General features: G+C 48.0%; 1 protein-coding gene across 2 annotated transcripts in view; it reads left to right on the top strand.

Annotated features, from left to right (window-relative positions):
• Nucleotides 1–6,636: 6,636 nt before the first annotated feature.
• GRIN2B (glutamate ionotropic receptor NMDA type subunit 2B) overlaps nt 6,637–24,285 on the top strand; it is a 206,877-nt gene continuing 189,228 nt past the window's right edge. Inside the window, exons 1-2 of one of the 2 annotated variants that reach the window (XM_087767094.1) lie at nt 6,637–6,763; nt 7,567–8,010. The gene's annotated coding sequence lies outside the window, so the exon portion shown is untranslated. Of the gene's footprint in view, nt 6,764–7,308; nt 8,011–24,285 lie in introns of those variants that run through there. The other variant, XM_087767095.1, reaches the window with a different exon arrangement.

Here is a 24,285-nt window from a genome sequence, read left to right as displayed (position 1 = left end):
TGCTTCACCTGAAGGAGGAATGAGAGGAACAGAGAGAGACTCAGTGCTGTTATTGACCCCAAACTTTTCTGAAAAAAGCTGGGTCTGTTAGGAGGTTCTGAGCAACGAGGCTTGTCAGAACTGCTGCACCGGCAGGGAGCCCGGCTGGTGGCACTAACCAGTGCCTCCGCTTTGCCACGTTGCCATTAAAGTGAATCCACTCACTGGATATGCTCCACTCCATATGTATGTGTGCGTATTAAATGATATCAAAAGTTCTGACAGAGCTTGCAGGTGAAGGAGGACATGGGAGGTGGGTGGGATTTCATCTTTGCTTTGTGTACGTTGTTTCCCTGTGTTAAGGGCAGAAAGCAATCCATGGAGAAAAGATATGAACCGTGTGTTTGGGAGGAAAAAAGTAGTGATGCTTTGGTGGCAGTATTTCTAGGTCATAAGGTGTTTAAACAAAAAATACATTCTTTGGGAAAAAAACAAATATTTGTGCACGCTGCTGCTGCCAGCTTTTGCCTCAGTGGTGACATGTATATTTTTCAGAGGGAAGGATTTATTTTTTACCCGCAGTAACTTAATGTTCTGAGTGAGTTTATAATAGCATTGATTAACTGGTAGCATTTAGTTTGAGTGAAATATCAGCTCTGATGTCTGTACTTCTCTTTGCTCCAGACACTTTTATCAGTCTTGGAGCTATTTAACTTTACTTATTCCTTCCTCAGGAGGTGGTTCATGTTGTAGCAATGTCCCACTGAACAAGCATTAAGGATTTGAGCCTGTGTAAGTGAAGGGGAGGTATTCTGGGTAGCCTGAAGAAATCTGTGGCATAGCAAGTGAAAAGCTGGATATGTCCCACTGTTCCGTCTAGACGCCATTTGAATGGAGTAGGGCTCGCCTGCTACTTAACTAGCATGTAGCCTTCTGTGTAAGAAAAATAAATGTGCTTATTTATAGTAGCACCGATACTGTAGTACTTTGACCCGACTATAATATACAGAGCAAAGAAGTGGCATGCTATTAACTATTCTATTATCTACAACAAAGCAAGATAAAAGGTGAAAAGCAGGGAGTTTAAGGGACTGAATCTTATTGCCATATATTTTTGTAGTGGACAGTTTCCATGTTAATACTGGGAGCTGGGAAGCTAAGTTTCTTGGAATGCAACAAGCTGAGCTTTAGCCTTTATGTGGCTATTGTGTTAAAGATGAGACTGGCTAGGTAGAGCCGCGGTATCCAGTCCCTCAGGGTGTGTGCAGCAGCTCTCAGTAGCATGAGCAGTAAACTAGATAATTGGTGTGTTGGTTCTCATCCGATAATAATTTATTTCCTGGGAGCAACTTCAAAGCTTAATCCTAGAATTAAATCCCCTATTCCTCCTTGGGATTTTAATTTAGTTTTGAATGCTCTGATGGATCCTCTGCTAGAACATTGAAGACGGCTTTCAGACATAAGGGCGATTTTCCTGGCTGCTGTATGCCCTGTATGGAGAATAGGTGAATGCAGGCACTTTCTTGAAGAGACTCTTTTTCAGCTTTTCATCATGATAAGCTGGCAAAAGCTACCAGTTTCCTTTAAACCATGAAGGCAATCTGCCTAATCCATTTTGCAGCTCCTCCAGTATAGAGAAGAAAGAGTGTCATCACTTAAATTTGGAGAGAACCAATAAGATTTTCATCAAGCAGAAAGTTGATTTTAGAAAAAACCCCCAGATAATCTGTTTGTCTTGTTAGGGTTGGAATAGGATGGAGATGGCTGCCTGGAGGGCTATGGCTTCCCATTCATTCAAGTGTGTCAGGAAACTGTGCCTCATTAAGACCAGCGAGGTGGGACAAAATCTCCAGCCACTGGAATGATCTTTGCACCCCAGAGGTGGAGGAGAAAGGCTTCTTTCTCAGAGTGGTGCAAGGCAGTGCTTCCACCTTTCCTTCATGCTTCTGAATGGCACATGAAAAGGGATGGCACATATGGCTAACGTTTGTACCCTGCTTTGATGATATACAATACCGCATCTGATGATAATTACTATTTATTATTAGGTGCGGTGGCTTTTAACAGATAGGTTCTTCAGTCTGCGTGTGCTATAGGTAGAAGAGCCATATATCATCTTAAAAACATGACAGTGTCAGTTTGAAATCTTGTCTGTGCTTTTTCAGTTTAAAAATAACACATTTCCATTTGAAAGAAAGAACTCCACAGTTTCTTAGTTTAATGTGTATGTATTTCACATATAAATGACCATCCAGGAAAACCAATTTCAGTGAGCCTGACGTTCCATACTCAAAAGAATAAAACAAGTCTATAAAGCCACAGAGAAAGCTATTTCCCCTTTAATCTACTTCACACTTATTTTGATTCTGCATGACAAAAACCCAGTCTGTTAGTTGTTTAGGATTTCTGGGGACAGACTGACCATGGCAGAAACAGTAGGGGATGCTGCAATTATTGCAATGTAAAATGATGAGAGCTCAGCTAAGTGTCCTGGTACGACAGCTGAGAGAACATGTATATCATTGCAAAGAAAATGCAACAGTGCTCACGATTCTCTTCTGCAGGGCTGCTGGCAGGATGAGTGTCCTCCAAGACAGCAAACGAAGTGAGTGGTCTCCTTGTGCACAAGCGTCTTTGCAAAAGACTGACTAGACCCCCCTCCCAGTGGCTTCTGACTCAGTCCTGCTTTAGCATCTCTTGATCCTGAGTTATCTGCAAAAGAAAGGATAAAAGGTTTCATGCCAAAATTCAGCAGAGTCCTTCAGCCAGGTGGTTGTGACACTGTCAAGTTTGTGTGCTTGTTTCTCTGTTTGCTTTCCCTTTAATTATCCGATAAAATTTCTTCATGCTGTACTTTATGCAGCATGACATGGCATCCTTGCTTGTGGACCTGTGTGGCCAATGTTATGGTGATCTTCCAAAAATGTCATAGGCCTAGTACCTGAACACCAGGACTTCCCACAGTGTCTCAGACAGTGGGAAGATCTGGCACATGGGCACAGAGGTATTTGGCCACTTTATAATCAGATTGGCTGAGTGGAGCAGGGCACAGCGCAGCTGTGAAGACTTGGTTACCATGCTCTGCAGCCCATATGCAAACACCCAAAGGAATGCTATTATGAAAAACCTTCTTATGGTGTGAATTATCCAGAGCAATTGATCCACTTCATTGATTATAAGGAATTGCTCTTCATACATATGGCTTTTCTTACACTGATGCAACTGCATCTATGTTTGTGCAGGTGACCCATGAATTGCCAGTCTTTTCCCTTTGCTGCAGACCCCATTTATCTAGGGCCATACTGCACTGGAAGTGGGCTTTGATTCTATGAAGTCAGCAGGTTATTTACTAAGGGTTAAAGATATTGTAGGGCCTCCGGCCCCTGTCAGTGCTGGCAGATGCTGTTCTGTGGTGGCAGAATGGTTCTGCTGCTCCGCATCCTTCCCAACACTGTCACTGCCACATCCAGCCCTGGTTGCTTTTGATATAAGAACTTTCATCCACATTCTTTTATCTTAGGCAGGACAAGAATAATATGGCCCTTAATTTATAGTAAGCATGGACACATTTAAAATAAATCCCTCGATTTGTCTTACAAATAACATTTAAGTGTTTTTGAATTGAAGAGATGTTTGAAAAACCAATTTCCTGTCAGTGATGCTATTTGTTTCATTTTATGCAGTTCATTCATCTTCGTTGATTGGAGAAAAAAATAAAAGCCAACCTCAGCTAGTGAGAGTAAACTCTGTCATAGTACTATGCTGCTGGAGATTTTGTAACAATTTTTATTTGGAGCCTACCTCCACACCCATTATTTACAATAAATATTACATCTTAATGTAAAAGCAATTTGGGAGTTAGATGTTGTGCAGAATCTTGAGAATAAGATAATTCTGAAGCAACTGGCATTTTTGTGTGCCCAATTTCAAACTTGTAAGTGAGCCCGCTTTCTTTGGTTGGGGGAATGGACCCCCTTTCTCTGAAAGATGTATCAAATCGGACACTCAGGCTCTTAATCACTATAGGGAACTTGGCCATTATGATTTATTTAAGAGAGAATTATACATGTACATATGTATAATGTTTATATAAGAGTACATATACATCTATTAAGTAGAAAGGCAACTAGCCTTAACCTTAAAAGTGAGCAATAACACAGGCTGCCATGTGCCAGATAACCGTGAAGTTGTGTAGTTTTAGAAAGAAAACTTGTGGTTGATTGGTTCCTTCAACTTAAGGTCACAGAGAAAGATAATCTTAAATATTGCTAACTTGCTTAAAATAATTGCAGCTGTTCTTTTCTGATTGATAGGCCCCTTTTCAGAAATTCTTCCTAAGATACTTCTTAACCCTCTATATTGTGTTTCTAAGTAATATGCTGGATGAAAACCATTCCTTCTCTTTTTTGTCAAGCTGCTTCTCCACTTGTTTCATCCAGAAGAATGCGGGAGGACCTGCACAGTCCTAGTTTATCCCTTCTTGCCGTACAGAAAACAAAAACATCCCTTGGCCAAATCCTATCTGCTATTCTTGTATCACTATTATCAGTGAAAGATATGGGAAAGTCAAATGACTAATCTCTTCAGCTATTAGCAACTTCTGTATGTAAGTATCACTCTACATTTCTTTCCTCCAACTGTTCTGAGATAATTTCAGATTACTTCAGGCTTTGGCTAATATGTCTTCCATTTTTACTGAAATTAGAATGAAAAAGATCATAGTCACTTTTTTTAAGCATGCCTAAAAATGTTAGGAAAATCTTTCTAACAGAACAGACCTTACCATCACCCTCAGGAAGATCCTGGCTGTCGAAATTAAAATCTTGGTGTCTGCTTTTGGCAAGGAGCTCAAGCACAGATTGGTATGGCTTGTGGTCACTGCAGCTACAAGAAAAATACCACTGTACACCCAGTGTACATGGACACAGCAACTCATTCAAGCTCCAGATGGCATGCTGATACATGCACACGATGCTACAGCCACGTGGCCATCCATAACCTCCCCTACAGACCAGCAAACCCTGTTTGAACCACGTGGATGGACTCTGAGGTACAAACTTGCAGGACCCAGGGACTGAGCCTGCTGTGGTGCTTTCAGGAGGCTTTTCTGCCTCAGGAACCTCGGCCATGCTAGTGTGGACATTTGCCTTATCCATGTTTTGCCCTGCAGATACATACCTGAAACAAAGGGCCAGCACCGAGTTGGAAAGTGCCTGGCTGCTTACTGGAGCACAGTTCTTCTGCATGTGGGACCCAGTCCTCCTTGCCTGTCTTTTGGGGGGGTACTTTCCTCACCACTGCTCGACACAGACCATGCCTAGGTAGGTAGGGGCTACTGTGTTTTCCTTGGAGGGTGCTTTTGGTGAGAGGGATGCAAAGGCTGGACAGCGCAGCCCGCATCAGCGCTGAAGCAGGTCACGTGGTGTTGAGCCTGGGGTCTGATTTCCTGCAGGACAAGTGTAGCTGGGGGTCACCAAGGCCTGGCTGAGCCCTTCCAAATCTCGTACCAAGACCCAGCCAGCAGCAGGGTGGGCGTTTGCGACCCTAGAGTGACTACATGTCCTGAAGGGTGCGCTTGGCATGTCCACTTGGAGGGGCTCTGCCTCGTTATCCTCTCTGGCTTGCCCTGGTTTGGGGCAGGCTTCCCCAGGGCCGCTTTGCAGCGCTGTGGAGGGCAGGTGGGCACACTCTGCTCTGCTCAGGCCACCCAGAGCTAAACCCAGCCATGGGATGGGACAGGGACGGATCCGTGACCACGGAGCTGATCGCGCTGCAGGGGCGAGGCTGAGAGCACCCTGGGTAGCAAGGGCGCAGACACCCGCAGGCAGGGCAGTGTGGGCAGGGAGGAGTGTGCAAACGCACGTTGCTTTCTGTTCAGACTGATTTCACGTTGCTTAGCTTCCAGGGGCCTCTGAGAATAGCAATTAAAGCACCGGGCTTAATTGTGGAGTATCCAATTTGGATATTAGCGTTATCTCCGCTCTCGCTCCTTTCTTTTCGTTCGGATCCAATTCCGCTGCCTGCCTGCTGGCTGGGTGCCTGTGCCGTTCTTCTTATTATTACTATTTTATGGTTATTGTTAATATTTTTTTTAAAGAATTCCTTCTCTCGGTGGCTTCCAACCAGGCGGGTCGCGGTCCCGGGAGGGCCGGACCCACGGAGCCCCGGGCGCTCCCCGCGGTGCTGCGCGGCGCTGGCCCCGGCGGCTGCGGCTGGGGCCCGGCCCCGGTCCGGCCCGGCACGGCCCGGCCCGGCACGGCCCGGCACGGCACGGCCCGGCCCCGGGCTCCCCCTTCGCCCCCGTGGGGCGTCGGAGGCCGAGACCTGCCCCCGCCGGCGGCGGGGAGGGGTTGATCCCCCGTTCCCTGCACGGTCTCTCCCCCTCCTCCTCCTCTCCCCCCATTTTCCCCACTGCTCGCTCGCACAGTCCCCGCCCCCCCCCCCCCCCCGCCCCAGCCTTGATTTTGCCCCCTCCCCACCATTTTCCGCGGATATATTTTATTATTATTAATCATTAAGCTGCTTTATTAGTTCACCTTCCCGTGCTTTCTCCACCTCCGGGAAGCATTCTCGGAGCTTTTATATTGCAGAGGATTTTTTTTTAAATGTATTTTTAGGGTGATGCTCTGAACACTTCCCCCTCCCCGCCCCATATCTCCTACCCTGGCAGTATCAGAGAAGAGACTGAAGAAGTTGAGCATGTCTGAGGTGGATCAGCCTTGCAGGGAGAGAGGGGGGCAGTAGCTGCTCAGAGCAGCCCGAGTGCTTGAAGCAGGATTTGCTGGTATGTATGTGGGTCTGTATTTTATGACAGCTGTAAGTGTGAATTGTTTTCCGTGCGAGATGGGAGGGGAAAGGAAAAAAAAAAAAAATACCTGCCAGTTCATTAAATAGATGCCTGCATAGCTGCAAACCTTGTCCGCCTGTGCTGGAGGTGGGGGGGGGGGGGAGACCCCCAGCCATCAACCCACCCCTAGGGGAAAAAAAAACCCCAAACCCCACAACCCAAATCAGGGAGCCGGGGACGATGGGGGGTGGGGGGGCGTAGTGCACACCGGCCACGTCGCAGGTGAAGCACCCCCCCCGTGGCAGTGCGTGTGTGTGCACGCGTGTGTGCGGTGTGCGTGTGCGGCCGGCTGCGCGGAGCGCGCCCCACGCTGCCCGCTGAGGCGCGCGCGGCGGGCAGCGGTGCCGGCAGCACTGCAGAGGGGTGGGCACGGCCCGCGCCGGCCCTCCGGGGGCTGGGCCCGGGGGTGGGCGAGATGCTGTGCGTGCGTGGGGAGGGGGCCGCGGGGGGGGGCTCGCTTTCGCTCCGCGATTCACATCGCGCCCGCGTCCCCGTCTCGTGTGCATGCCTATCCCGGGAATGGTGTAGTCAGCCCCTATCTGAATTATTTATAGACTCGTGCCAGCTGGCTTTTTTTAAAATTATTATTATTATTATTATTTTTATTCCGCTTGTGTGCACTGTTGGGAAATGCGTTTTGCCTCCCTTTCTTCTCAATATATTAATGTCTTTGTTGGGGAGCGGTTTTTATCCCCTTCAGACCCCTCTAATACAAAATTGATGCTTATTTTTCCCTTCAGGAAGGGGACGCTTTGAGGATAATCATGCTTCACAGAAGAACGGCACCGACCTCCAGTTGCTTTAAACACAGCCTCCTCCACTAGGGCTCCAGGAAAAAAAAAAAAAAAAAAAGAATAATTATAAGAATAATCATTAAAAAGGCAAAAGGAATGCTTACTCTGGAACCTGCATTTGACGATCCTCACCACTTGCGCTGAAAATCCTCTGAAGTGATTCTCTCCGGCTTTTGAATTTGCACCGCTTCAAGACGCAAGATTGCCACAAAGAATCCTTTATTTTTTTTACAGCCAAATAGGATTTTTTTTAAACTCATTCCCCCACGTTTGCCCCCCGTCCCTTATTATTCTTATGTGGATATGCAAGCAAGAAGAGGAGACTGGACATTCCCAACATGCTCTCTCCCTTGATCTGTCCGTCTAGAGGTTCTGCTTCTACAAACCAAGGTAGGGAAATTCCTGTTTCTGTGGTTTTGCTGGTAGCTCATTTTGGTACTCGGGTTTGCCCAGGGAAGACCACTCACGGTAGAACAAAACGTTTAGGGATGCTGCTCTTAGAAGCAGATACAGCAAAAAAAAAAAAAAAAAAAAAAAAAGAAAGGAGGAAACATTCACCAGACATGTTGATTCCCTTTTGGCTCATCAAATAGGACATGACGAGAAGGCGAGAGGGATGCTTTGAGTTACATACCGCGTCGTAAATCGGGGGAAAGTCCCTTGTGATTTTTTTTTTTTGGGGGTAGGCAGGTGGGGTCGGGGTAGACACGGGAGGAGGAACACGGCTTTGGAAAGGGGTGAAAACGAATATAATTCCATCCATCCATTCATCCATCCATCCACCCGCAAATTGCCTCTTTCTTTTCACTGGTCCAGCGGCTCCTTGTCACGCTTTGATGTGAAAATAGAGCTCATTAGGGATAACAGTACGTAGAAACCTGCTTGTTGCCGAGGAGGGTGGTGCATTACTTAAAGCCCACGTCGGCCTCCCGATCGTGAGCGGCCTAACGCGGGGGCCGGGGCCGGGGGCCCGGGGGGGCCGGGGGGGCCGGGGCCGCCCCTGGCACCGCGGCAGGAGCCCGCCCAGCGCCGGGGCGAGTGCGCCTGCTTGCGTGGAGGTGAAGGGCTATTTTAAGTCCAAGCACGTCAAGAGACTTAACCTGAACCTACGAGGCGCTCTATTCAGGCAACTTCACGGGTTTTAATTCATCCCCGTCCCCCCGGTGCTGTCAGCGGGCATCGTCGTCCCTCGCCACCGCCCCCCCCCCCCCCCCCCCCCCCCGCGCCTTGCACCCCGCGTCCCCACGCAGGCAGCCCCTTCCCCAGCCCACTCGGGAGGGATGTAAAATGGCTATCGTGCCGCTCGGCTGTAGATACGCGAGAGACACCGGTGCATCCGGACCGTAACGTGACATGTGAGTCTTTCCGTAAGATGGTGGCAAGACAAAGGGAGCGGAGCGCCGGGGGTGCGGGAGCCCGCGGCCGCCGCGCCCCGCCGGGAGCGCCGGGCACAAGGTGTTGAACGCGTCGGGGTTATTTTAAGCCTCAGCCCGTGCCCGCCGCGCCGGCACGCGTGGGGCTGCGCTCCCCCACGCCGAGAGAGGGGCATGGGCGAGCTGCTGCAACCCCCCCCGCGCCCGGGGCGGACCCCCACCACCCTTACCCTCACCGTCAGCCCCCGCCTGGGCTCCCCCCGGCCCGCCTCCGCCTGCCTCTCCTCCCTACAGCAGACCGGAGGCCTGGCAGTGGGCGGGGGGAGGCGATACATAGCAGCGGGCTCACCCCACAGCTGGAGGAGGAGGAGGGTGGAGGGGGCCGGCCCCCCAGCCCTGCCGGCGGGCGAGCCGGGGGGCCGGGGCGGTGGCGGCGGCCCCCGGCCCTTGAGGCAGCCGGAGCATCCTGCGGCGGGGGCGCGCCTCTCCCACCCCCTCCCTCGCCTTGGTCCTTTCAGTGGCTCCTTCCCACATTTCTGAGGGGGGGTTTGACGGGCTATTGTTAAAAACCAGGAGCGGTTCCCCGTCGAGGGGTTGAGAGCCACCTTTCCTGCCATATTCTGGCTGTGCTTCTATAAATATCTAAGGCTTCCCAGGGTTTATCCGCGCCTGGATCCTCCCTTCCAGCGCGCTCCGTCCCTCCCGCTCCCTCCGCAAGTGGGAGTAGAAAGTTTACCTGTGCGGAGAAGAGGGCGTGTGGGAGCGTTTCTCCCGTTTTCTGGAGGAATTTCTTAGGCCCTGCTGGTCCCAGCTGCTGCCGGATCCACCCGGGACCCCAGCACCGCCCGGGGTGGGGGGTTGTAGCCCCCTCCCTCGGGTCTCATTTTCCGGTGAGAGCCCCTGAAAGCACAAGCCCCCGGGGGGATGCCAGCAGGGTCCGGGTAGGATGCATACCCACCCCTCAAGGAGCAGGGCAAGGAGAGAGGAGGGCAGATGCTGGGTGAGCCCGGCTCAGCCCCTGCCCCTCTGCCCCCCGCCCCGGATTTTGCAGGGAGATCGGAGGGAAGGGGGAGAAGTTGCCTCGGGTGTCCGGGCTGGGCTGCGTGCTCCCCTGGAGAGCAGTGCCCAGCGCTGCCCACCCGGTGCCCGTCACAGCCTCCAGCCCTGCCTGCAGGGCACTGGGCCCAAGCGGGTGCCGCATCCCTGCCGTGGCCCTTCCCAGCCGTCACCTGGGCCAGGTTTGGGCAGAGGTAGAGCAGGGTGGATGGGAGTTGGGGAGGGGTCTTTCAGCTTTGATGCTCAGCCGTGGGGTCAGGGAGCACGGGCCCACATCCTCATCCCACCTTTACCTCCCAGTTTCTCTTGCTGCTACCTTTACCTGGGACTTTGCCTCGCCTTCCCTGCCATTTCCAGCATGGGCAAAAAAAGGAGGTGCCCTCTAATATTGCCCCCCACCATCAAGCACAGCCACCTCAGGCCTTACAAGCAGTGCAGTGGGGGGCAGCTGGTCCCCCCTGAGCTGCCCCTTGGGCAGGCAGGGAAGGCTGGGTATGCAGCACACCCAGCTCATGGGGCCCTCAGTGCTGCCCCACTGCCCAAGCCCTTGTGTGTGGGGTGACCTGGTGTGCCCCAGCTGCAGCTCTGGGGAGACCGGCAGCGCACACATGGGTGCAGGGTGCTCCATAAGAGGGGAGGTGTGGGTATAGGCGATTTTCAAGCGCTCACCCACGCTGCTCCAAAGCAGCAGCTCATGTCGCCTCCGCATATCCTGGTTTTCTCTGGTCCCCCACCACACCAGCTTGTCTCCCAGTCCTGGGTGGGAGGTCTCGGAGGGTTGGGACAGGATGGAGCAGGTCAAGGGTGGAGTGGGGAAACAGCCTGGGGGTGACGAGACCCACTGCAGCTTCCCCTTGGCTCTGCCTTTGGCATGCAGAGGCAGATCTCATCAGGGAAACGGAAAGAAGCATGGTCAAACCCGCTACACCTCTTCCCGAGGACTCTGGGCTCTGGCCTGGTGACACACACCTGCGACACCAGCTTGTCTCAGCCTGCGTCAGTCCTGGTGCCTCTTGTGATCCCTTTGTCAGTGAGACCATAGCTGGGCAAAGGGAGGTGTCAGGAGCAGCCCCCAGCCATCCTGGGCTGGGCAGGGTTCTCAGGATACATGCATTGATGGCTGAGTTTTACATTGTACTGTGCACGCAAGAGCATGAAGAGATCATGAGGAGATGGAAAATACAGAGCAGGGGCAAAAATCCCAACCTTCTATTCCCATCTAATCATTTAGTCTTTGATTTGTTTTATTCGCATTTTGGATTACCAACTGCTCCTGTATAAAACCCCTATCAACCTATGAACCAACACCCCATCCCCAAACCCTCGCCTACAGGGGGAAAAGGTGGCGGCATTAATTTCTGCATTTCATCTGCTGTTGGAGCTCAGCTGGGGCTGTTCCTTGTGCTTGGTTTGGAAGAGGACAGGTGGACCCCGGCTCCGGTGCTGGAGCCATTCTGTGCTAGCGCATGGAGCTGCGCTTGGATTCCCACGCTGGACTTGCGTTGCCTGGGCTGGCACCGGGAATTGGTATCTCTGCAGTACCATGTGGGAGGGCTGGATTTGATTCCCAGTGCTGTTTTCTCATTCCCCCAAGCTGGCAGAGGATGGGAGTGCTGTACAGACAGCACTGCTTGTCTCTGCAATGGGCTTCATTCCCCGCTCCTGTCTTTTGCTCCTTAGGATGCGCAAAATCTGCCTGTGAGATAGTCCAGACTGAGAGCTGGTCCCTAGAGGTTTACTCTGCTTGGCCTTTAGGAAGGCCACAACTCTACTCTGCCTGTACTCTACTTCTCAGCATGGCTTGGTGGGCAGTGGGGAAAGAGAGTTATCTTGCAGCTGGAGAATATGCAGAAGGTTTTTAAATTTTTTTTTCTTTTCTTTGTGTAAGCTGCAATTTATCACAAAGAAATGGATTAGTTAATAGGAGAGATGGCTCCATGTACTGTGATTGCTTAATCTACAATGGGATGCTGGTAGTATCTGCTCTGCCTGACATCAGGGCTCTAGGACCGCCTGACTCTCTTGCGATTCTGTGATTAACCTTCTTGGAGATATATTTATACTTGACAGAAAAGCAGGGAGTGGTTGGGAGAAACATGGCTGATAAGTTATCTGCTATTACCCTGATCTATCCTCCACCCACCCGTCCACAAGAATTCTTTAAACCACACTGAATCAACTTACTCATTTTGTTGCTTTGCTGCAGTCAGACGGACTAGCTACTGCCCTGGGTGCCTCGCTGCATAAGATGAAATGGCAGTTTGAAGATCGCAGCACTGAAATATGTGGAAGGGGAACCAGAGGAAAATAAAATATTTAAAGCTAAGCATGGCCCTCCTGCTACCATTGCCTTGTCCTTTCCTCTGAGCCTTGTGTTTCTGCTTCAGCTAAGTGCGTCATAATGAGAACTAAAAAGACCATTTCTCCAGCCACGAAGGGGGCTCCGCCATCCCTCTGACTTATCCGTCTTGCTTGTCTGTTCATCTGAATACAGGAGAGGAGGTTCCTGCCAGGTATGGACTGGCGCTCGCTCTAGCAAAATTAGTGGCATGGTGCTAACTGCCTGGGAATCAGGAGACTGAACCAGCTTGGTTCAATGTCAAAGCTACCCTTTCGTGTTGGGAAAAAAAAATCCAAATGAACCCACCCTTTATAGTTCAAGAGCTCATGGCTTCCTTAAGCCACAAACCACCAGCTGCCAGCTAGAATTGTGCATCGGTGTATGAACTGGGGTGTGTGTAAAAGTCGACCAAGTGCATGGTGGTGATCTGTGCAAACCAGGCAGTGTACCTCCACGCGCCTGAGGTCAATGGCAGAGAAAAAAACCTCTCTGTGCTCAGAAACAAATGTGTGGCACTAAGCAGTGTGTAAACTATGTTGCAGTCAAGTCAATTCAAACCACGGCTAATTTGGACCTCTCAAGGCAAGGCTGCTTTTTGTTTAGTGCTTTGGTTTTCTTAGAAGCAGGAGAGAGTGCTGGCTCTGGGCAGAAGGAGAGACGGGCTTCTCTTTCTTTAATTTTTACACGTACACTGAATATGCTTAATTTGAGGGGAATAAAAATATTGCTTTTTCTGTACTCAGGGCCACTAAAAAAGGGGAGAAGGAAAGGGTACGCGTGTTCTGAGACTTGCTGTCAGCTGATACTTCCTAATACGGAGGGTATTTGCGGACTGTAAAGTATGCTGGGTGGCTCTCTTCCCTTTCTAACACAAGCAATCAAAGACCATGTTTCATAGCCACCAATATAGATGGATTGATTAAGCATCTGGGGAAAAACAGAACTCAGGAATGAGAGTGTGGTTACTGGCTCAAAGTGAAAGGGATACTAAGCTGAGACCTCTGTAGCATTCACTCCCTATATCTCTAACCCTATCCACAAGGAAGGTTCAAAACTGAAAAGTCACTAAAAGTGTCTCGGGTAAAATGTCAGGTTGCCAGCTCCGAATACTGAAGATGTTTCTGCATCCCCAGAGCACATACAGTGTCATTAACATTGGTGTGCATGGCTGTGCTGAAACATTTATAGGGAAGAAACACTTTTAGGCAAAAACGGGGATTTGGTCTTCATGGTTGGTTTGGTGGCTTGTCTCTGCTGATTGCTCATCCACCAAAGCAGGTGTGAGACCACCAGTTTATCTGACCTGAATAATCAATGGGACATTGTTCTGTTGCCCCTACTCGCTGGCATGTAGGAGCTCACGTCCAGTTAACTCTCCATGTGACAAACTCATAAGTTACTTCTCAAGGCAGCAGTCAGCCTACACTACTTTGCCCATGTGTAGCTATCTAGTTGTGATGTGGGAACAATTCTCACTTACTGCATTCCTGCTCTGGATTTGAACCACCGATCAAGAAATGAATCACTCTAGCTACCACCATCCTCTACTGCAGCCGCTGTCCACCCCATGTGTGAACTCTGTATGCAATCCTCGTTTGCTCAAAATGGTGAAATGATATGTCTAACACCTATTTACAGATGTGGTTTAAACCCTGCTTAGATAACTGTGTTCTGTTTGGGAGCTGCACTTCAAAGAGAGGGAAGGACTGGGGAGAGTGTGGGGGCATGAACAAAGACAATGATCACAGATTGGAGAAAACAAGACCTGTAAGGAAAGGTTGGGAGAGCCAGGCAAGTTCAGTCTGGAGAAAAGGCAACTGTGGGTGGATACCTAACTGTCTGCAAATACATAAAAGACCGTTACAGAAAGAGCACAAGGTCCAATTATTTTCATTAGTCACTGAAGACGGATCAGGAAATAAATGAGTTTAAGATGAAACAGAGAGAATACATATTAAACATCAAATTAGATGTTTACTGTGATAATGGTTTAGTGACAGTAGAAAATGCTGATAAACATGGCAGAACGGCCGTGACTGAAGATATTTAAAGCTAGATGTAGGTGCTGAACTATCAGGATTTTGTATCTAATAAAGTCTGTCTCCAGTGAACCATAGATCATGATATTTGCATGCCTAACCAAAGAACTTTGTAAGAAATATATTGACGTTGATCTGTTCTGTGTGCAGGAGGGAGGGACTGACTGTCCCATTGGAGGAAACCCTCCCCACTTGAGTGGGTTTGGCACTGTCCCTGTGCTCCAAATCTCATATGGTACATGTAGGAGTCAACATGATGGTGATGACTGGTGCCACAGCTTGAGCATATCGTGAGATCCCCAAAGCTGTCCAGTTTTCAAAACCTCTGGTACGTTGTGACAGTGTGTCCTGTCTTGGGGGACGACGAGAGCTTCAGTATAGAAATCTGTGCAGAAGAGACTTAAAAACCCGTCCCATGTGAACAATGCTTTAGCATTTGCAGGCGCAGTTCTTGAATCCTGGGATAAGCTGGGCTGTTCCAGATTGAGACCATGTCCCTTTCCTTAGGAAGCTTCACCTGTCTGTAGCCATCACTTTCAAGGTTTTCCACTATCACAGCATCTGAATAGCTAGTGTGCCAAAACCCAATACTGCAAGGGGAGGTGACGTATATCATTGCATACCAAACGATGTGAAAATACACGCCTTGCTATTTCATGATGTCATTCTTTTGTCTTGCAAGATGAGCTACAGTTTAAAGGTGCCTTATGTTTACTCACCTTTGCTGCTTCCAGAAGATAAAATGGGATTTGGGGAGCCATGAGCATCATGGTTTCTGAGAATCATTGCTTCCCTAGCCAGCCTTCACAGTCGCACCTCACTGTGCCCTGAGCTGGAGGAGCTTCTTGTGCATGGTGGGGGTTTGGATAGGTGGCCTTATTAATGGGTTCAGAGAGGGGTCTCCCTACTTTGAGTCAAAAGGGATTCCACTGCCGGTAGCTGAGAGGGCTGAAAGTGCCATTTTGAGACAGAGTTTGGCCAGCACTGGGAACATACTGTGTGTATGTGTGTATGAACTATGCCAGTTTATATCCTCCTGTGCATCAGCAGAAGGGGGAACTGTGGTACAATCTTGCTGGTGGATTACACTATTTTTTAGCAGAGCAACAAGCGTGTAATCCTGACCTCTGGTGTTTTTCATAAGAACCAGGAATTTTCTATACAGGTGTCCAGGACAAACTCAAACTCAAATGGAGGAAATGACATGTTAAGCTCTCTTTTTTCATTATACTTGGATTTAACATTATTATTTCACCTCTTCTCCTAATCTCTTTGTTAGGGTTGCCATGCACTGCTGAAGAGCTAATACACACAACTCCTTCTTGTGGATGTATTGTTTCTTGCATGTATGACCTCTGAAGAATTTGGAGGATTTTGAAAAAGGAAACAAATGGAAAATTTATTAAGTTCACTATTTCAAAACAGACTAGAAGTTGAGATGGTTACTAGGAGCCAGCTGAGACAGATAAGATTTGGTGTCATGAACCCGCTGATAATTTACGAGCACAAATGCCATGTCCTACATCACAGCTGATTGCCTAATGAACAGAAAATTGTTTTCAGGTGATAGGCATAATAGCCTAATGATAGCTGAAGACAGCAGTGGCTGTGCATTGCCTCCGGCTGTGGGCCATGAACAGGACACAGGGGGATATGGGTAGGTGAGAGGTTGTAGTCTGTCATAACAAGGGACCGTGGTTTTTCTCTGCCACATGGGACTTCTGCTGCTCTAGCATCCTCAGCTGGGAATGAGGTCCTGGGGATACACAGTGGATGTTTGGAATGCGAAAGGCGAAGGCCCTAAATGAATACTGCCTGGAAATGAATTGCAGAAGATCTAAAGCCTAAAGCTGGCTCTGATTCCAAGGGCAATCCTAAATCTTCACAGCATCTGGGGGCAGGTGGTTTTGAAGCCTGTGCAGTGAGAAGAATGGCTCCACTGCTGCATGGAAAGGTGTAGAGATGCTGCCAGCCGCTCCAGGAGGAGGATGGAAAAAGGGTTGCTGCTGTGAATCTCTTTGTGCCAGGTAAAGTGGGATGTTAATTAATTGCACATGACTGGATTGCTGGGGAATTTCTGTCACAGGACTGTGCTGAGAAATGCATCTGAAGTGCATTGTGGCAGAGGAAATGCACAAAAACGCACTAGCTCACGGCTACTCGCACCTCGGCATACGCTTGCGTGGAAAGCACGCAGGAGGGATCTGCATATCTCTGCACCCCTCTCCTCCTCTACAATTCTCTGGTATCGCTGGCTGCTGTAGTCAGTGGCCTAAGCATCTCAGGGGAGATTCCCTTGTGTCAGACGTGTTTCAGCAGAGGTAAGCTGAAACATCAGAGGCTGACAATCCCCAAAGGAGAGTCTAATGAAAGCAACAGAATGACATAATCTGTTCTTGCAGTCTCTGCTCTTCAGCTCTCCACGTTTTTGGTGCAACTTGAAATTACCCTCTAATTTATTACTGAAAAAGTGAATATTATATATAATTAAAATTGCAAAGATAGCGTCCTGAAACATTGCAAGTCAAACTATAAAAGCAGTTTGGATGTGGTCTGAGGTACCACGTATTCAAGTATTCTGGGAGGAAGCTTTTAAGGCTCCATCTGGAAGTAACAAAGTGGTAAATGCCACAAAAGCATAAACGGAATCTCAGAAAAGACATTGCGACCATTTCATTACATGATGGGGGGGCTGTACGCTAAACAGGAGGAGATAAAAACTAAGGAGCTTAGAAAAATAGGATAGCTGTGGGATGGCTGCCTTGAAAGATATAGTGACTCTTACAGAAAGCTCTCTTTGAATCCCTGGTTTGAAAGTTTGCAAACTTTCAAGCCAGGGATTCAGAGAGAGCTGTAAGGATCATGCTTTATCTGCTTTTAATTTGCACCATTTCGATGGGGAGCAAAGGGGCTAAAAGGCTCTGTGAACTTCAGGGCTCAGAGAACTTTGCAGGAGCTGAGTGCCTGTGCCTCTGCACTCTCTGGAGCTGGATGCCCACTGTGGGTATCTTACACAAGCAACCTTTTCTGTGCAATGTTTTTTCTACTGGAGAGAGGAATAACTTTCAGAAACCAGGAGACACACAATCAGAGGTGATTTTTGGCTAATGACATACATCGCCTTAGTACTCTTATAGGGTTTTTTTTTTTTTTGTTAGGACATAGAGGTGAAGTCATGTTCCTTGTTCACAGCTTGTCAGAGAGATCCCTGACTTCAGCTTTTGATGTTAGAGATGGTGACTAAGGTTTTTGACAGGAGAGGTTTGTAATGGAGTGAACGTGGCAGGAAATGGGTTTACTGCCCCACAAAAAAAATACTAATTTCATAGGTTTTGCTAGTTCTGTACTGAAATTAATTAGAGCATTTGATGTGTTTTCATGAAAAAGCAGAGAAAAGCTCAGAATAGCTAGCAGCCTGGTAAGCAGAAAGTAAATGGGTTTTGGGTGACGCATTCCAATTCTGCATACTTTGGAGTGGGGACTTGTCCCTGAGGCCATCCTAGCCAGCATGAGGGCCCAGACTACTGGGTCCTCTGCAGTAATGCTTTCTCAGTTGGAGCTTTTCCAGTTGGAGCTGTTCTACTTTATATAAATGCCTATTCACTGTGCTGGAGAGGGAGTGCTCTAACGACTGGGCTGAGAAGGTAGTTTGTTTCTTTGGCCCGATATAAAGTAATTACTTATGTAAAGGGAAATGACTTCAGTATGAAAGAAATGGAGAAGCAGGCTCCATAGCCCAGAGGCTGTGGGGTCCTCTGAGATATGGGAGACATGGGAGCTAATTCTCCCTCCAAATTAGGCAGTGCGGGTTTGTTCTTGTTTTGCTTTGGATGCATTTGTATTTCCCAGTGACAACAAAATGTTTCATTTAGCATCCAGCTCCAGTGCTGACTCCAGGTGGGAGAAAAAGTGACAGGAGTAGGTGAATTCCCAGGGAACAAAGACCTGATCCTCAAGCAAATGCTCTTAAACAAAGGATGAGGGATGAGAACTACAGAGACTCTGTGACAGGAAACCAGAGTTATTGCTTCAATGAAAATTCTTATCATTTCCTAAAATGTGCAGGTAGCTCTTTAAAGTTGCCTCCAGATCTTTAAAATCACTTGGGATTTTCATTCCTGCAGTTCGTATCCCTCGGTATATCCCCTCTCGTTCTTCATTATACATTTGCTTTTATAAGCTTGGTGAGATGTTTGACTTTTATATGGAAAGGGGAGTGTTTCCAGAAGTTAACACTAGCTGTGGGAGACTTGTTTCCAGAGGATCTCCAGGGAGTCAGTGGAGAAAGAGGGGGTCCTTCGAAGGGTAGTGTAGAGCAGGAGCCCAAAGGATGTGTTCCAGCTTGCCCTCTGGAGAAGCCTACACAGGTTAGCTTCCTAAAGGCTTTTAAGTCTCTCTTTTTTTCTGTGTGTACACATGTTAAGGATGTACAGGGTTGGGGGCTGGACAAGACAGGAGTTGTATTAAATTATCCCTCTTTCACCACCTAGTTTGGAAAACAGTCATGATCCAGGAGGAATCCAGAGTCTCCTAATCCCTGGTCCTCTCTTTTGTATTCTTCCACTGTAAGAAAACTGGCTACCTGACAGTCCATCTCTTTTTGAACATGAAGGCCTGGAGATTCCTCAGTCTGGATCTGATGTAAATGGTTCCTGAACGTGATTTGAATTTGCAAGAAGCAGCAATGTTCATATAGCTGATTCAGTCCACACAGCCTATCCATGATTTCTGGACTTCTCAAACCTTCATTTCAAACTGGAGAGTGGCAAGTTGGCACAAGAGGTCCCTTGACATGACCAGGTATGATAGGGATGGTCCTTGGCACGCCACAGAGAACTGTCCCTGCAGGAAGGCTAAGGAGAGATGGCCAGGCCTTGCTTTGTTTATAACCCCTGTGTCCCAGGAGGGAGCTGGTGTAAGAATGACATTTAATTATGTGTCCTTGTACATCTTTTCCTGTACGTATTTAGAAGCATTGCCCACTTCCACCAATAGAGATGTTTCATAAGAAAATATTGCTTGCATGATGAAGCATAAAAATCGAACAAAACAGAAAGTTAGAAAGTTTGCCCCGGCAGTCTGACTGTGTCCTTTTAAGTGCACAGGGTAATACAGAAATCTTCTCTGACATGACAGTCTTCTGTGATACTGTAATTTGGCAACTGTGGCAGGAAAAATTGCAATGTGTACCTACACAAGGGTTCAGCTGCAGCCGAGAGGCTGGATCCACTCTCCCGTTGAAGTTGGGCAGAATCTTGGCATTGGCTGTGGTGAGGATTGGATCGGCTTTGGATGTCTGCTCTGTGGTATGAGATGCGAGGGCTTGCAATATTTATTTGAATCAGCTTAATTTCAAAGTATTATTGTTTATAAACTTGTTCACTTTTGTCATCTGAGGAACATCTTAAAGAGCTATTGAGGTACTGTCTAGATTGCTGTTTTGATGCCTGCAATGAATACTGCATAAATCCTTGATGTTGGCTGCATACAATGGGTGTTATTTTTTGTCTTTGTATTTGATGATTTCCTTGTTTTTTCAAGCATTAAATGATGTGATTTTAAGGATACCAACAGATTCATCAGCATTTCTTTTGCTGTATAAGTTTTCAGGTGTTTTCTTGATCGCCTAATGTATTGCTTTTCCTGCAGTATAAAACAGCAATAAGTATAGAATCTGGTTGACATTCAGTTTTGGGATCAGATTAAGTTGTGTTGAGTTTCATTCCCCAAATCCTCATGGACTGTGCCTGGAGGAGAAAAAAAATCAGTGACTTTCTGGTAAGAACTGCTTGAAATGGCTGTATTTGACATAGCTGAATTTTCCATTTGAACAGAATTTGAGACTTTTAAAGCAACTTAACGCTATTTTATCATAATCTGAATGACTTTGAAAGAGTAATATAAAATGATGGTTTAAAAGTTGCAGCACAAAACTTGATGGAAAATCAAAGAACTTGATTTTACTGTCAGAGATCCAGAGGGAGAGAAAAAAGAGAGTTAAAGACTTAAATTCCCTTTAAAACTCCTCATTTCCTTTATTATAGGATGTCTAAATGTTTAATGAACTTAAGGGAGATGGCAGAAAGACAGTGCTTGGTCCAATGCTCCTCCTGGATATGACAAATCTACACGTTCTTTAGGTGAGGCCTGGGGTTTAGAGAAGTTCATATGCAAAAGACTTAATTTGAACCTTGGCTTTAGTAAAATGCCACATTTATTACACCAGTTGAAGAAATACCGAACTTGGATAAAAGCATCTGGAGATAGTCTGTTCAATGAAAGATCAGCATAGCAATGTAAAGAAAAGGCAAATTTCACTTAGAAGCAGCAGGTTAAGCTGTGCCTCTTAATATAACTGGAAATGAAACATTATACATTCATACCAGTAGAACAAGACGTACAACCTTGAGCACTACTTGCAGTGCACAGAATGGGTGGTGTTCCTTGGTGCAAAACTGGAGGGCTTAGAGAAGATGTAATTGAGAATTGTCTCATTGCTTGCTAGAGCAAGATGGTAAGAGCCACAGTGAGATTTTTTCTTGGCCATAGTCAGCACCCAGTTGGCTGAAGCCAAGCTGACCTTCTCTATCCTGGCTGAGCTGGTCTAGTATATGCTGATCAACATTTGGCAGAAAATGCCCATCCTTGGTCTGTGCCAGGAGATATGGTCAGGTGGTTTGGCTGGCGTTCCTCTCCTCTAGATGTATGCATAGCTCTGGTCTTTGTTTTCAGGCTAAAAGCATCCCGAGCTCTTGTGAACTAGCCTTCTGCAAGGAGGACCCATGGGCTTCAAATAAGTGCAAAGTGTAGAGGTGGGAGAGGTGTATGTGTGCATCTGTGCCACGTCACATTTTCTGAACATCCAAAGGATGAGTAGTCTGCAGTTTTGTACTTGCATTCAGTCCACTTTGTTTTCCCTCTGCTCAAATTGATCCTGTTACTTGTAGCGAGGATCTTTGTGGTGGCGCTAAACGCTGTCATAAATCTAGGCAATTCACACACATTGCGGCTTTTCAAGTGACTTGAGTTGTGCTAAGCCTTTTCCCTCACTTCTTTCTGTTGGCCTGTGAGACTGGAAAGTTAAGCAGAAGACCTTCTCTTGCTGCTGGTGAGGAGGAAGTGGGCTGGTAGGGGTCATGAGAATAGGTGGTGGCAGGAGGGCAGATTTATACACCTTGTTGTACTTTCACTGGTGGTAAATTGCATTCTGGTCCTGGGAAGGCCTGGACTGTGAGGGACTGAGAGAACTGACTCATAAATTTACCTGCACTAGCAGTACATATGTATGGGAGAGGGTGGGAGGGAGTAGCCAGTGCTTTATTTTCTTCTTTTTTCTGGGGAGAGGGAACCTGGTCCTACAGCCTGCTAGGTGTGGGTAGATGTGCCCCCCTTCACCTGGGACCCAGAGCAGAGGGGGAGCAGGCACAGCCAGAGGCACAGCAGCAGGGACCCCCAACCCGCTTCATTTAGACACTGCTGAGCTGCAGCTGCCTTGTGGCCAGTGGAATCAGGACTGGGCTGAGCAGCATCTTCCCCACAGAGCTGAACAACTGTGGAGGCAATGCATCAACGCTGCCCAGGGCTAGCTCTTCATCCCCTGCCAACCCTGCAGCACCCCACCTTCCTCTTGCTCCTCCATCCTCTTCCCCCCTCCTCCAGGCTGGACAAGCCCAACTGGGCTTCATGCCATCACCCCCAGCTTGGGGTCGGGGCAGCCCTGCAGGCGATGGGTGTGGTGGGGGGCAAAGCCACCCTGTCTCAGTGCCTTTGAACTAGTTTGGGAGCTGTTGTAGGCTCTGGTGCCTGTAGGGGAGCAGGGGGGAGTGGGAGGGGCAGAGGAAGAGTTTTGGAGGAGATTTCAGAGGGACAAAGTTTGGAGGAGGGGGAAGGGTTTTTTTCTTCTGCATCCTAAAAAAACCTTCTTTGCACCAAAGTCCTGGATCTATGACTGCCTGGTGCTTGGGCAGCACCTGGCGTGCTTTGTGCCAATGTGATGTCTCACAGAAAGGCTCTGAAGAAGCCCTCCCCCCACCCCTGCCCTTTGGGATGAAGGAGGAGGGGGGCCTTTGACACCACCGTTCAGAGGAAGCTGATGCGCAGGCTATTAGGAAGCTGATGCGCAGGCTATTAGGAAGGTGCCATGCCCAGTTGAAGGGTGTGTATGGAGAAAGGCAGTGTACAGAAATGTAGCTCAGCAGTGGTACATTTGGGTGATGCTTAATCGGCACCTGCCCAGTGCTCCCAGTTGTTCTCACAGGGCCATGCATGGGTCTCCAGGGGCCACTGCTTTTTCTGAGAGTGGCAGGGCCTGATTGAAAGCCATCCCACAGCGGCACAACATTGGTATGCCACCAAAGCCAAACCGCAGCATTTGAAAACTCTTTGGCAGTTTTTGGTGATGGACTTATGCTGGGGACAGGTGTGTGAAAAATCCATATTGTCTTGTGAATTTAGGGATGTGCCTTGACTTTACTCTGACAAACCCCGTGCCTTTTGCTTTGTGAGAGTATTTCCATTGGAAATCAAAGAGATTTGAGATATATAGCTGGCTAAGCAGTCATACCTCAGAATAGGATTTGGGGATTAGCAGAGTGGATAATAAATTGAATAGTAGGAGTTAAAATCAGGCTGCACTTGGAAAGAAAGCAGAGAGGAGATGTACACCCCTGGAAAGCAGTAATGCCAGAAATGACACTGGGGTTACACCGGTTAGCAAATGAGATATGGGCTTGCAATACAATGCGGCAGCAAAGAAGCTGATGTGATTTCTGGATTGCATAAACAGAACTATTGCATCTCGGAGCAAGGAAATGTTTTCTATGTGTTTCTAGTCATGTTTTCATGATGTGCCTGGTCTGAGTGTACCTAGGCTATTGAGTTCATTTCTGGAGAACTCGGTGCCCCAAAGATGGCAGCAAATTAGGACAAATTCAGTGGATGAACAAAAATGATTAAGATGCTGGAGGGATTGAAGATTAAAGTAACTAATTACATTTAGCTTGGCCAAATGACAATTAAAAGAGAGATGTGACAACTGCCTTAAAGTGTGTGCTTAAGAATGTAAACACCGAGGAGAGAGAAAGACAGCGAGGAATTGTTTAGTGCTGTCGGAGCTGTGGTTGGTTAGTGCAGTCTGCACTGCTAGGGGAGTTGTGTAGGACCCTAACCAGAACCAAAGGAGAAGTAGCTGTAACCAAACAACAGCAGCAAACTGAACAAAAGGAAGTGCTGAATAGACGGCACAGTTCTCTCTGTGAAGCACAGCAGAGGCTAAAGTACCATTCCCAGGGAAGCGATGGCAGTCTCTGAATGAAAGTAGCCCTGGGAGCTTTGCTACAAGGAGTGTCCAAAATTTTCCAGGAGAGGAGGGAAAGGACGTGGTGTTCCCACAGGAGTCCTCCCCCTTTGATTTGCAGGACCCATAGATCATTTCTCCCTCGTCCTTTTGGTAGTGATTGTGTAGTGTTGCATCCATGTTGGGGTGTGATGTTTTTAAAAAGATAGTTTGCAGGCTGAAGGGGAAGTATGCAAGGGGATAAGGGTAGACAACAGTAGACACTAAGTCCTGTAAGAAATGTTGAGAGAGCTAGGCATGTTCAGTCTAGAGGAAAGATAACTGTGGGTGGAAACCTAACTGTCTGCAAATCTGTAAAGGACTATTATGAAGAGAGAACAGGGGCCAATTATTCTCTTTAGGCACTAAGGGCAGATTTGGAACAAAGTGGGCCCTTAGCTGAAGCTGGGAAAATCGGGATCTGTATGAAGGAGAAGCCTAAGTGTCAGGTGACAAGGAGGCTAGGAAGGGGTGGGGGGAATTGCCGTGAGTATAGATACCCAGGGATGACATTAGACACCC

The sequence above is a fragment of the Nipponia nippon genome, unplaced genomic scaffold (assembly GCF_047370975.1).
Source record: "Nipponia nippon isolate SJK-2023a ecotype South Korea unplaced genomic scaffold, ASM4737097v1 scaffold_3, whole genome shotgun sequence".
Taxonomy (NCBI): domain Eukaryota; kingdom Metazoa; phylum Chordata; class Aves; order Pelecaniformes; family Threskiornithidae; genus Nipponia; species Nipponia nippon.
Note: the sequence above shows the minus strand (reverse complement) of the source record. Positions and strands in the feature narration are given on the sequence as shown.